Consider the following 12,133-nt stretch of genomic DNA (forward strand, 5'->3'; position numbering starts at 1 on the left):
TTCCTCTCTCTATCTCCCCCCCTCTTAGTTTCCTCCCTCCATCTGCCACTTATCACTCTCTTATTCCCTCTTCTAGGTGAGATTAAAGCTTCCTCACTTGGGCCTTCCTTCTTGTTTTGCTTCTTTAGATCTGTGGTGGGTAGCAGGGCACCTGTATCTTATGGTTAACAACCACCTATAACTAGTTCTATGTTGGTTCTATTGTAAATGGTGTTTTTAGTTTCTAAGTTACATTATGGTTGCCATAGTTATAGTTACTGTTGTCATGCGAAGACAGCATGGCCATAATAACTTATAGGAAAAAGGGTTTAAGTGGTGCTTGCCTATAGTTTTAGGTTAGTCCATGGTCATCATGGCAGGAAGCAGACAGACCTGGAGCTTCATATCCTGATCCTCAGGCAGCAGACAGAGAGAACAAGAGAGTGGGCCTAGTGTGGGCTTTTGAAACCTCGAAGCTCATCCCCAATTAAACCCTACCTCCACCAACTTCAGACCTACTCCAAGAAGCTCACACCTTCTACTCCTTCCCAAGCAGTTTCAATACCTGGGAACCAAACATTTAAATATATGAGCATTTGGGGGATACTCTCCTTCAAACCATCACAGTTGTTTATAGAAACGCTATGAATTTTTATTTGATGGTTTAATATTAATTACATTTACTGAAATATTTTATTATGTCTTACAGTTTCTGATAAAACCTTTGGAGTTTTCTGTGAAGTCATTTGGAAATTAAATCATTTTACTTTCTCTTTTCAAATGTGTGGACACTTTACCTCTCAATGTCATATAATTGTTCATATTACTTCTGGTGATGTACTGGGTAGGAGAGACACACGGGATATACTTGCCTTGGGTGAGATCTTTAGGGGAGTTCTGTTTCTTCCTATTGACTGCTTTGCTATCTAGAGAATTTCCCTTTCACATCTAAATTGCTCAAGATGATATTTTTCAAGAAGAGGTGTTGAAATTTGTTGATATTTGAAAACAGTTGGTATGATTATAGTTTTATCTTTCTCCTGTTAATTTGTAATACACCAATAAGTTTACATGCCATAAAACAGTGTACCAAAGAAGAATACTATTTTTTATATTTGAGATTATAACATAATTAAAACTTTCCCCCCCTTTCTTTTCCTTCCTCCAAAGACTCCCATATACCGATTCCCCTCTCTCCTTCAAATTCCTGACCTCTTTTCTTCACTGTTATTTTATTTTATCCATAATATGGATATAATATAATATGTTTATATATATGTAATTATATCCTAACTATAGCATGTTCAGTCCACATAATGAGATATACATATATATATATGTGTGTGTGTGTGTGTGTGTGTGTGTGTGTGTGTGTGTAGATAGATAGATAGATAGATAGATAGATAGATAGATAGATAGATAGATAGATAGATGTGTTATGTTTTGGGGGTTGAATTTTGGCACTGGAAAACCAATTGGTATAATCTTCCCGTCTTCTGCTCCTGGCTTGCCTCAGTTACCTATAGCTCTTTGTGTAGGATTATGGCCTTTTCCCCATCCACTTGGCCAGAAGGAGTCAAACTATCAACCATTCACCTAAACAAATGTCCGTGATACACGTAAATTTGCGTGTTAATACACATAGAGAATTTTATGACCTTTGCTCACCTGGGAAGATGGTGCTCCTTCTAAAAGGCACAGGCCACCTAACAGAAAACCAAATATCAGACATGAGAAGCACTCTTTTGAGTTGGTGGCCAGGGCAGTCAAGAGACTTCCAAAACACATAATGTACCACTATTTCCCTCGGCTATCCTATCCCTCAGTTGGTCTCTAGTTCTGAAGACACCATGCCTTTCAGAAACAGGATCAGAGACCACTGAACTGGAGCTGACCTGAATGTCACATCTCCAAGGACCAGCTTTTAAATTTGAAGTATCAGGGTTTTTTTTTTATTCAGTTTTAAACTTGAAGTATCATTGCAGTCTTTTACTAATCTTTAGCTGATGTTAACTGGAGATATCAGCCTCTTGTTTTCTGGCTTTCATATATATATATATATATATATATATATATATATATGAAATATACATATATATTCCTTATGGATACTTGGCTTTGGTTCATTTCATTCAGTATCTGGTTTGTTAGCAGAACCAATTATGTGTGTGTGGGGGGGGGTTGATTGTTCCCATACCTGTTCTATGACTTGGAGGGAGGGAATTGAGTAGCTTGATTTTTCTTTCTGTTCAGAGCTGCTGAGCTGAACTTTTTCAATACAAGTATATTTTACTCTTTCCTGCTCCCACTTTCCTCATCAGGATAACGGCCCGAAACTAACACTGCATGTGGAGAACTGAGAACTGGGAAATTAATGGTTCCTTTGGAAGAGCCAAGCAAGATTGAAGAATGCAAATGCTCCCAGGACTATCCAGAGGAAAGCCATAGTACTGTTGGTCTTCTTAGGAGAGAAAAGAGAAGCTGGATTCCACGGTACATGCTCACAAGCCCACCATCCAAGGGGCCAATGTAGAGCATGAGAACATTGTAGCCTGTATGTCCTGGACTATACAGTAAGGCCCTTCCTCAAAAATCAAAATAAAACAAAGAAAGCAAAGGGAGGCAGGAGGAAGCCTTTACCAAAGTCTGCTGTGTGAGGTAGACAGAAGGAAAATGGCCACTAATAAAACTGTGGCCAGTCTTCCAAGATGAACAGCCATTGTTGAGCCCTATTGACTCAGGACAGGGAACCTTGAGACAGAGCATTAAATAGAAAGTGTCACACAAATGATTTATTGGGGGAAAGTTCTTGCCAGAAATCTGTAAGAGATTAAGGCAGGCTGACAAAGGGAAAGGACGGAATTGGACATAAATGACTTCAGTAGAGTCTTGGACTGCTTGATAGAACTCCATGTAAAACTAGGGAGCACAGGTGGTACCCAAAGAATTTTCTATTCACAGCAGAGACCAGCACTGCTTATCCCTCATTGTTGGCCACCATCACAGGGTAACCCTTAGGGGAGGGAAAAAATAAAAATTTTAAACATCTCTGCTGAAATCTTTTCAATTTTTTTTTTTTGGTTCTTTTTTTCGGAGCTGGGGACCGAACCCAGGGCCTTGTGCTTCCTAGGCAAGCGCTCTACCACTGAGCTAAATCCCCAACCCCAGATCTTTTCAATTTTGTGAGAGGAATCTTACAGAGAAAGAATCAAGAGGAACAACTGTTAAACCATAGGTGCAGGGAACAAATGCTGACGACATCATTCCAGCCATGGAGATAGACAGGTCCTAAGAATTTCTGCTACGTTGACAATTTCTTCTTCTCAGCGCGTTGGCTTCTAGGATCAAGTTTTTCCCATTTGGTCTCAGCTTCCTTGAAGTACTGTTGGTCTCAGTTCCCGGAGACGCTTGTAAGAGAGGCATTAGCAGGAAAAATTATAGCTCTCTCCGCTGCAATTAGTCTCAGGCCTGCAAATGATACTCATCTTCTCTTTCACCTACAATTCTTGATTTCTCTTACCGGCAGATGGTCCAGGTGGCTTGTCTGGAGCGGTAACTCAGATCTTTATTCCCAAGAAGCCTTATTTCCTAGTTACCATGCTTGTCTCAGACAATGATTACTATACTTTTTAATTTATAATTAAAGTCCAGCAGTAGCAAGACATACCTGTGGTTCACCTGAAAAACCAAAACTATTCTTCCAGACCCCTATTAAGTAGCAGCAGCCAGATCACCTTAGATAATCTGCCTAAATAACAATGTTCATATTAAAACAAGTCAGTATAACCCAAACTGCCCTTATGACAATTATTTTCTGTTTGCAAGTCTATTGAAGAACTTAACATGTGGAGAATCATTCACGATTTTGAATTTAGAAAAACTCTTAGTGTGTCTCGGTTTGCATCTCCATTGTTATGATAAAGCATTGACTAAAACCAAGCACTTGGGGAGGAAGGGGTTGTTGTCTTCCTATCTTTGCTGCCTTCCATTATGGAGAGATGTCAGGGCAAGAAGTGGAGCAGAGGCAGAATACGGAAGACAGCTGCTCACAGGTTCATTTTCCCTGCTTGCTCGGGCTGCTTTCTTTTTCTATAGAGAGATTTTATTTCCTTTATTGAGAAACCTAAGTCTTGGCGCATCAACACCAATTTCTGGAAGAGGGGAAAAGCAGAACCCACAATAGAAAAAATAAGTTACCATCATCTAGGCCACAACAGAACCCAGAGAATATATTCTTATAATTGAAAAATTGTAGGTGCTTCATAATTAACCCTTTGATCTAAAATGACCTATTGAACTTGCCTTGGTTCTTGATGTGGAGGTCCACAAACCAGGAAGTCTTCAGACTTTAGCTGAATTCCATAAGGGATTATTTAACTTTCTTTTTTTTTAATTGTCTAAGAGATAGCAGCAGCAACTGTGCCCACCTTCTGGGCAGCTTATTTCTTGGCATAATGAGCTTGCAGGACTTCAATGGCTTCATCCTGCTTGGAACGGAAGAACTCGGGGGACTCCAGCAGCTCAGAGTTGTAGATTTCTAGCAGCACCCCCATAATTTTCCCAGCCAGGTTTGAACGCATCGTTTGAATAAGTGGAAACAAATGCTCCCCCAGTATGTGCTTGGGGGTGGGGTCGGGGACGGTATGTCTGCGCATGCGCGTGCACGCGTTGATGTTTGCTGGGTGCTTGTGTGTGCGTGCGTGTGTGCTTGTGTGCGTGTGTCCGTGTGTGCGTGTGTGTGCGTGTGTGTGCGTGTGTGTACGTGCGTGCATGCGTGTGTGCGCATGTGTGCTGCATGGGTGTGTGTGTGTGTGTGTGTGTGTGTGTGTGTGTGTGTGTGTGTGTGTGTAAGCAATCAGCGGCTCCTGATACTGGACATAGACTGTAGGCTAGGGGCCTGTAGCAGCTGAATGGCAAGTTGAGGGCTGTGGACACTGGATACTTGTATGGAGCCACAGCCCTGGGAGCAGCAGCAGCAGCAACTGAAGCATGAAGTGCAAAGTTTGGCACAGTTGTAGGGATGCCTCCAGACTGGCAGCTGTCAGTCAGCCCTTGCTGGGTGGCACCAGCCCAACAAAGTCCATAGCCAAGTGGTTTGGGCACTCAGACCCAACCCTCTGAGCAGTAGTAGGAAGGCCACGAGAGGCCAGAGTATTACCAGTTGAAGCCAGATGTCGAAGAGCTGGAAGAGGCTCAATCTGCCACAGAGCACTTGGCAGTCCTTGGAAGCCTCGAGGTCTCCCGCCTTGCTGCGTGGATTAGGCCCCATCTGTGCTAATTGGTTAGGTGTGTGATATGGAGGTCTTCCCTGAGCCTGCAGAACTACAAAGTAGCCACCAGCTGCAGGCTGGAACTGATTTAAGATGGCATCGGCAGGGAGCGCTCTCGTACTAGCCGCACGCTGCATGTACTGGTTAGTCAGGTGAGACTTTCCACTCTTCCTCTCGGCCAGAGCAGTGCGCAGTGGCTCAGAGCCTACAATTGCATCGGTTCATCTCGGTGACAGCTTGGTTGCCTCTTCAGGAGAGGAGAAACAGACCCCTAGGAGAAACAGACAAAGCCAAACGCCATGCTTATTTCCTCTCCTAGCACCTTTGCTCTAGTGATTGATCCAAAAGGAGAACATTTTTTTTCTTTAATTTCTCATCATCAATGCTGTCATCCAAGTTCTTATTGTAGAGATTTACTCCCTGGTACTGACTAATCCTCTCCTGCTTCAGCTGCTCAAATTTTTGTTTTAATTCAGGCTGACGTTCTAGTGTTTTCTGTGCATAGCCTATGAATATGACTTTCCCGCTCATTTCTTTTCCCTTCATTTCTTCCACAGCCTTATTGGCATCCTCGTGTTTCCTGTAACTTGCAAAGCCCAAGGCTTTGGACTTCCTGCTTGAGTCTCTCATCACCTTGACACTTAGGGTCTGACCAAACTGGCTGAACAGCTTTTTCAGATTCTCATCATCCACATCTTCTCCAATGGTTTTGATATAAACATTGGTGAATTCCTTGGCCTAGGCTCCAAGCTCAGCTTCCCACACTTTTTGAGACTTGAATCTGCCCACAAACACTTTGAGGTCATTCAGGAGCATCAGTCTGCTTTCTAATACAACCCATGACCACCTGTACAGCGGCAGCATGTCCTACAACAACCATTAATCAAGAAAATTCTTCACAGACATATCCACAATTGGATGGACTGACTTCCCTTCTCAGATGACTCCCGTTTGTGTCAAGTTGCCAAACACTAACTATAGGTCATGAATGAAACTACTGGTCCCTGAGAAGTATGTTCTCCCCTGGACCCACAGGATGAAAGCTGAGGAAACAGAGCTATTAAATTTCCACATCAAGTCCTAAGATAGTGCTGAAACATAGTCAGTTTTTTCTATTTTTTTTTCATCTCAGAATTGGCAAATCTGTCTGCTGTAGAATCAGCACTATACAGCAGACCTGGGTGTAGGTCAAATGAACATCTTGCTTGCTAAGGGATAGCACCCTCATTTCATACTGCCTTCTCTAAATTAAAGCTGCCCACAACCTTTTTAGGATGAGACAACCAATCAGTTGGCAGTGGCACTTTAATCCTAGCACTTGGGAGGCAGAGGCAGGCAAATCTCAATGAGTTCAAGGCCAGGCTGATCTCTCAGACAACCAGGATGACACAAAGAAACCCTGTCTTGAAAACCAAGAGGTGGGGTGGGGAGGGGTTAATTTAATTCCATCATTGGTAGACCAGTAAGCCGGCGGTGATGCTGGACCATTCCCAGGTTAAAGTCTTCATTTAATGTTATATTTCTACCATCTAGAGCTGTATCCTGGAAGGTTCTATAGCATTCCAAAGTAACTCCCCCTCAGAAAAGCAAAATTTCAAAGGTGAGCAAATGGAGACCATTTCAGATTCCTAACATAGCAGTTTCTAGTTAGGATTTAAAACTGTCAAATATAAACATGCAAAATCAAGAATTCATCATTCCTAATTAAGTTGGCTGTCCTTTTGTCCTGAGCCAAAGTCATTTAGGAGCAGGAAGCTCTGGGTCACTGTCATCCTGCCTTGTAGAGTCATTAGAGATCATTATTATGCACTGTTCTTAAAACTAGAGAGACTGTTGGAAAGTTTCCATTATAAAAAATAATTTGAGGAAATGAGTTAAATGGATTTAGACATGAATGCAATCATTCATTGAATATTACATGCTAGTCCATCAATACTCTTATATTTTAGATGTCAGCAAACAACTGAATACCATTCTGATTATCATGATAAAAACCTCACACTAGCTCATTCAGGATGTGAATCTTCTTTTTCAGCATACCAATGTGGCATACAATATGTTCATGTGACTTAGTAACTGTATTCAGTAACATACATGCAGACACGTATATAACCCATACACTAACAATGACCTCACAAGAGCAGTTATATTGCCATTTAAGTGTGCCAAAGAGAAGCACTAATGTTCTTCCATTAAGTGAAAAGGAGGCAGTTCTTTATAAAAAATAAAATCCACATGTCATGGCAGCAAGTATGTGATTAGAACAAATTCATCCCTGAATTTATAAGGAAAGAAAAAAAAATCCTTACTATGTTTGTTCTCATGCCCGAAATAATCAAGTTTATATTATGGTTCTTGATAAATTCATGGTCAACCTAAAAAGGTTTTAAATCTGTGCCTAATTTGCATATTATATAGACTTCTGTGTGGCAAAGAGAATTGTATATTTATTTTGAGCAATTTTTTCTCATTACAAATGAGTGACCCTCACCAGAACTTTCTCCATTTTGTACATCCCATCACCAGAGTTCAGCAGGCTCGCTTTGCATGGGCCTGTATCATTACAGCTGTTCATTTTGGGCTCACCCCAACCTACTGAGCTGGACAATCTGTGAACAGAGCCACTGTAGGGAACCGTATTGGATTTGGACCTGGCCACTTTGTGACTGTATGGCCACAGTTAAGATTACCGCCATATAGTCATGAGACTGTTGAACAAGCCTCTCCCATGAATTTACGGCACAGGAAGAAAAGACCAAGTATCTCCCTAGTAAACACCCGGTGTCTCCACTGCATGACCTCTGCTGAGCCCGGCTGATGCATGTGGAACTGACATGCCTGGACCACACCTGGGTGGTGGTCAATTTACTTCTGCCTTTTGCTTCCTAAGCCTTTTTTTTAAAAAATATTTTATTTATTTATTATATCTGAGTACACAGTAGCTGTCTTCAGACACAGCAGAAGAGGGCATCAGATCTCATTACAGATGGTTGTGAGCCACCATGTGGTTGCTGGGATTTGAGCTCAGGACCTCAGGAAGAGCATTCGGTGCTCTTAACCACTGAGCCATCTCTCCAGCCCCTTCCTCAGCCTTTATCCTTGAAATTTAGGCTGCTCTTCTCAGATTTCTCCCTAATTTTTGTTACCGAAGTCATGAGCCAGGTAGTCACAAGTCAGGGTTTCCCACTGTGCTTCCCAGATATTTTCTACCTGGAGAACTTGGGTATATAAGTGGTGAATAAAGCTACAGGAGACTCTCTGACTCTCTTCCGCTCTTCCTCTCTCTCTGACTCTCTCTTCCTCTCTCTCTCTCTCTCTCTCTCTCTCTCTCTCTCTCTCTCTCTCTCTTCCTCTCTTCCTCTCCTGGCTTGACACGATAACCTGTGTGTGTGTGTGTGTGTGTTTCTTTAATCCCACAGGCTTTCGCCCGATTCTCGGTACTGTGTCGGTGCAGGCGCCGACAAGCCACCATATTTTTCCTTCGTGTACTAGCTCTTCTACTAGAACTTTGAAGGAGCTTGAGCTGGACGGTATCTAGAGAGACCTTGCTAGAGAGATAGGAGTCTGAGATACTTGTTGATCCAATTTTCCTATTCCTGCTGTACCCACTTTAACGGTTATGTAAAATGTACACCTTTGTTTTAAAATAGCCATGGCGGGCTGCCACGTTTATGATTCGATGCATAAGCTTGGCCCCGGGACAGAGTAAAGCTTCCTTCCTCAGGCTTCTTTGCTCACTGTCTTGTTTGCTTTTCATGGCTAATGTCTGTCTTCTTCCTATGTTTTGAGCAATCTCCAATGCCCATGGATGCCAATGGCATAGATGCTTTGACCGTCTTCTAGCGGGACCTACCAGAGACTCTACTGGACACCCTTATCTCAAGAATTAACCCTGTGCCACTGTAGTATAGCATATGGGAGGACACATGAGACACTTGGCAAGAGACTGGACTACACGTATAACCTGACATGCCCTTTCTTGTTCTAGCTCTGATTGAAATGTTGACGTTTTCCACATCACTTGCTAAGTACCTCAGTTCTGTATTCCAACATGAGCTAGCTACTTCATTTTTAATGGCTTGATGCACAAATTCCATCCCTTTATGCTTTACTTTGGGAGGGTTTGCCCTGTGTGACCAAGAATACTGAATACCCAGGAGGATCACAGATGGGAGGAGACACTAAGTCTATGTAAGGCTTATCCCCTGTTCTCAGAAGCAAGCACACACGTCTCATCCTGACATCCAGTTTTAATTTGTGAGCTGTAAATTAAACTTCTTTGAAGTTCCACTGGGCTCACAATGAAGTTTGTATGGAGGTTTTCATCAGCTGATATGATCTAGTCGTGCAAGAGATAAGAATCACTTCAAAGGTGGCCAGGGAGGATCTTTTAGCACCCCAATTTTCAATGAATAATTGGCTATTTTCTCTAGGGAATGTACCCAAAATCTCTCACCAATTGCTACTCAGTTCCACGTCCTTAAGTTTACTCCCCTTTCTCAACGCCAATACGAAAGCCATCACCTCATCATTGCCACCATATTTATACTGCTAAAACATGAAAATAGCCTTTTGTATTTCCATACTCATGGATGGAGACTTAATTGCTGTGCAACTGGGTCATCACAGAACACAAAATCAAAATCTCAGAGTCTGTTCTTTGGTGCATTTCTGACCACTATCATCTGTGGAGTTGTTCTTGAACTAAAGTCTAAGACAGTTCATTTGTGTTATCAAAAGAAGCCTTTAGAGGGGAAACAAAACCGAGACAGAACAAAGCAAGGATCTAGAAACCGGTGCAGTTAGAAGGAAATTGGGTTTGAGTGTGAAGCCGTAAAAACTGCAGGGTCAGCTGTCCTGGGGTCTGACTGCCTGCATACAGGAGCTGATCGCTTACAGGTGGACAGTTGACCGATGCATATTGTCTTTTTTGGAACACAGAGCAGTTCTAATGATGAGGGTTTTGTTTGGTTGCTTGTTTGTTTTCTCAACAGTCAACATCTGTAGTATCTAGGGAATGATCTAGCATCCCAACAAAAGACAGATGGGCAGAGTGCTGTCTTAGTTCGGGGTTCTACTACTGTGATGAATGCCATGACCCAAAGCAACCTAGGGAGGAGAGGCATTACTATATCTTATACTTCTAGGAGTTGGGACAGCATCTGGAAGTGGAAACTGGAGCAAAGACCATGAAGGAGTGCTGCTTACTGGCTTGTGTCTCATACTTGTTAACCCTGTTCTTTCTTGCTTTCTCTCTTTTTTCTTTCTTTCTTTCATTCCTTCCTTCCTTCCTTTCTTTCTTAAATTTAGGTTCATTCTTCTCCCATTCAGTACATCCCCACTCAGTTTTCCTTCTCTCCACACCTGTCTGCCCCTAGATAACAGAAAGTCTCAAAGTGACATCAACTGAATACTGCAAAAAAAGATACAGTAAGCCCAGAAATGAACCCACACACCTATGGTCACTTGATCTTTGACAAAAGAGCTAATACCATCCAAAGGAAAAAAGATAGCATTTTCAACAAATGGTGCTGGTTCAACTGGAGGTCAGCATGTAGAAGAACGCAAATCCATCCATTCTTATCACCATGTACAAAGCTCAAGTACAAGTGGATCAAGGACCTCCACATCAAACCAGATACACTTAAACTAATAGAAGAAAAAGTGGGGAAGAGCCTTGAACACATATGCAATGGGGAAAATTTCCTGAAGAGAATGCCAATGGCTTTTGATCTAAGATCAAGCAGCAACAAATGGGACCTCATAAATCTGCAAAGCTTCTGTAAGGCAAAGGACACTGTCATTAGGACAAAATGGCAACCAACAGATTGGGAAAAGATCTTCACCAATCCTACAACAGATAGAGGGCTAACATCCAATATATAAGAAGAACTCAAGAAGTTAGACTCGAAAGAGACAAATAACCATATTAGAAAATGGGATGCAGAGCTAAACAAAGAATTCTCAGCTGAGGAATAGCAAATGACAGAGAAGTACCTAAAGAAATACTCAACATCCTTATTCATCAGGGAAATGCAAATCCAAACAACCTTGAGATTCCACCTCATACCAGTCAGAATGGTTCAGATAAAAAACTCAGGTGACAACAGATAGATGCTGGTGAGGATGTGGAGAATTGGAGGGATTGCAAGCTGGTACAACCACTCTGGAAATCAGTCTGTGGGTTCCTCAGAAAATTGGACGTAGTACTAACTGACCACTCAGCTATACCACTCCTGGACACATATCCAAATCATACTCTAACATATAACAATGACACTTGCTGAAATATGTTCATAACAGCCTTATTTATAATAGCCAGACCCTGGAAAGAACCCAGATGCTCTTCAACAGAGGAATGGATACAGAAAGTGTGGTACATCTACACAATGGAGTACTACTCAGCTATTAAAAACAATGACTTCATGAAATTCTTAGGCAAATGAAAATTCTAGAAAATATCATCCTGAGTGAGGTAACCCAATCACAAAAATAAAAAAAACAGTATGCATGCACTGATAAGTGAATATTAGCCCAAAAGCGCAGATTACCCAAAATACAATCCACAGACCACATGAAGCTCAAGAAAAATGACAACTAAAGTGCAGATGCTTCAGTCCTTCTTAGAAGGGGGAACAAAAATATTCATAGGAGGAGATATGGAGACAAAGTTTGGAGCAGAGACTGAAGGAATGGCCATTCAGCGCCTATCTCACTTGATGATACAGCCCATATATATATATATATATATATATATATATATATATATATATATATATATATATATATATATAGAGTCATCAAACCCAGATAATATTGCTGATGCCAAGAAGTGCATGCTGACAGGAGCCTGATATAGCAGCTGTCTCCTGAGGGGCTCTGCC

General features: G+C 41.8%; 1 pseudogene; it reads right to left on the reverse strand.

Annotated features, from left to right (window-relative positions):
• Positions 1–4,376: 4,376 nt before the first annotated feature.
• On the reverse strand, positions 4,377–7,824 carry Pabpc4-ps2 (poly(A) binding protein, cytoplasmic 4, pseudogene 2; annotated as a pseudogene).
• Between the last annotated feature and the right edge of the window lie 4,309 nt (positions 7,825–12,133).

Source organism: Rattus norvegicus, chromosome 11, assembly GCF_021556685.1.
Source record: "Rattus norvegicus strain SHRSP/BbbUtx chromosome 11, alternate assembly SHRSP_T2T, whole genome shotgun sequence".
In the NCBI taxonomy this organism is placed as follows: domain Eukaryota; kingdom Metazoa; phylum Chordata; class Mammalia; order Rodentia; family Muridae; genus Rattus; species Rattus norvegicus.